General features: G+C 42.4%; 1 non-coding gene across 1 annotated transcript; it reads left to right on the top strand.

The window, feature by feature from the left end:
* Positions 1–937: 937 nt before the first annotated feature.
* LOC111824284 lies at positions 938–1,044 on the top strand. The gene has a single exon (XR_002827367.1). It is a non-coding gene; the product is annotated as a U6 spliceosomal RNA (small nuclear RNA).
* The last annotated feature ends 1,532 nt before the right edge of the window (positions 1,045–2,576 follow it).

Here is a 2,576-nt window from a genome sequence, read left to right as displayed (position 1 = left end):
CCCCTCCCACCCGCCCCGCACCACCATCAGCTGGAGGCGCCCTGCTTTACCGCCTTTAGTCCCAGGGTCTTAGCGCCGCGTCTCAGGTGAGACCAGTGAACGGAGGAGGAAATAGGAAGCTTGCAGGTTTACGATAGCAGGTGGCGTTTGAGCGCCTGCTATGCCCCAAACACTGAGCCACATGCTACAAACGGTGGTTCTCAACCTTGGCTGCACATTAGAATCACCTGGGAATCTTTTTAAAATCCTGATTTCTGGGCCTCATCCTCTGGAAATTCTGTTTCTTTGTTACTAATATTGTGGCCCCACCCCATAACAAAGAAACAATTTCCGGAGGATGAGGCCCAGAAATCAGGATTTTAAGAAGATTCCCAGGTGACTCTAATGTGCAGCCAAGGTTGAGAACCACTGTGCTACAAGGTTTCATTTAATGTGCACACAGCCCAAGAGGTAAGTGCTGTTATGGCCATTAACTATGAACTAAGGTGTAGACCCCGTAACTCGTCTAAGATGACAGCGTGCGGTGAAGCCTGGGTTTGGAACCTGGAATCCTAATGTAAGCGCCTTCTTGTGAGTGCGGAGAGGGATGGGTTTGGGGATTATGAGTAAATTTTGTCTCCAATTTTTGTAACTAAGGCACCCGGTGATTGGGTGGAAATAAATACGCCTAAAGATCTTGCTGCAGCTGCTGCTTGGTTCGGTGTTGTATTGCACTTTTTGTCCTTTGAAGCTAATAAAACCTCTTTTGGGTTTATTTTGAGGGTATTAAAACATTTCTTATGGTGGTACAATTGACATATAACATTATATTCGTTTAATGCGTACAACATAATGATTTAACATTTGTATATATTGTGAAATGATCACAATAAATTCCGTTAACGTCATCATCACACATAGTTATTATTTTTTTCTTTCTTTTTAAAGAATCAATACAGTGCTCGCTTCTGCAGCACATATACTAAAATTGGAAACATACAGAGAAGATTAGCATGGCCCCTGCGCAAGGATGACAAGCAAATTCATGAAGCGTTCCATATTAAAAAAAAAAAAATCAATACAGAGGTCTTTTATTTTATTTACACCTATCATGCCATGGATTCATAGGGAATGGGTTCCAGCAGCTCGGGCTCCTTTCCATTGCTTCTCCCATCTGTGCTCCTCTGAGTGGAGCAGGCAGGTGCTTCTGTGGAACCCAGGAACCTTTCTCTGTGGCTTCCTTCTTTTTCTGACCATTTTCCTTCACCCGGTTCAGAAAGCTATCTCAGCTCTTAGAGTGCTTAATATGCTCAATACGTACATTAATTTTCTTGGCAAGAATCTTGCCCTTACACGGACAACAATGTGGTGCTTGCTGGAGGGGGTAGGGAGGGTGGAGGTGGGTATAGCAGGGATAAGTGATGATGGACAAGACTTGACTTGGGTTGGTCAACACAAAACACAGTGTACAGATGGTGTGTTGTAAAATCTTGTGCCTGAAACCTGTATACTTTTAACCAGTGTCACCCCAATAAATTAAATTTAAAAGGGAAAAAAGAAAAGAATTTTGCCTTTAACTTGTTCACAATAATGCCTACTGCATGCTGGGTGGCACTGTAGACCCTTCCAGTTTTGCCACGGCAACATTTGTGGGGATTTGCTTTTGGAAGAGTGCCTATTCCCTTGATGTCTACAATATCACCTTTCTTATAGATACGCATGTATGTGGCCAGAGGAACAGCTCCATGTTCTCTAAAAGGCCTAGAGAACGTATAGCAGGTGCCTCTCCTCCTGCCCTTTGTGTTAGTCATTTTGGTGAATTACTGGAAGATCATGGTTCCCGCCCAAAGGAAGCAATTTCTTTTCTTGTTTTGGTGAGGACTTAAGGTCTAGTCTTTGCAACTACTTTTAAGTATTGTCAGCTGTAGTCGCCATGTACATTATATGCCCAGGATTTATTTATTTTTATACCTGGAAGTTTGTACCGTTTGACTCCTTCACCTATTTCACAACCCCTTCACCTATTTCACGACCCCTACCCCACACCCCTTCTCTACTCTGCATCCCCTTCCTATCTCCACCCTCATACCCCCAACTCCTGCAGCCCCACCAGTTTGTTCTCTGTATTTATGAGCTTGTTTCTTTTTCTTTTCTTTTTTTGTTTCTTTTTCTTTTAGATTCCACGTATAAGTGAGATCTTATGCTATTTATAGTATTCCTCTTTCTTTGTCTGACTTATTTCACCCAGCATAATGCCTTCAGGGTCCATTCATGTTGTTTCCAATGGCAAGATTTTGTTATTTTTTATGGCTGAATAACATTTCATTGTATATAGAGCACTTATACATATAGTGATCCATCCATTTATGGTGGACACTTAGGTTGTTTCCAGGCCTTGGCTGTTGTAAATAATGCTGCAATGAACATTTTTTTTCAAATTACTGTTCTTATTTTCTTCAGATAAATATTCAGAAGTGGAATTGCTGGATCATACTTAAAAACAATATATATACTAGAGGCCCGGTGGATGGGTAGGGTTCCTAGGCCTGGCTGGTGATCAGGGCCAATCGGGCTTTCCTTCCCCCGGCTGTCAGCTG

Source organism: Myotis lucifugus, unplaced genomic scaffold, assembly GCF_000147115.1.
Source record: "Myotis lucifugus unplaced genomic scaffold, Myoluc2.0 scaffold_1128, whole genome shotgun sequence".
NCBI classification, from domain to species: Eukaryota; Metazoa; Chordata; class Mammalia; order Chiroptera; family Vespertilionidae; genus Myotis; species Myotis lucifugus.
Note: the sequence above shows the minus strand (reverse complement) of the source record. Positions and strands in the feature narration are given on the sequence as shown.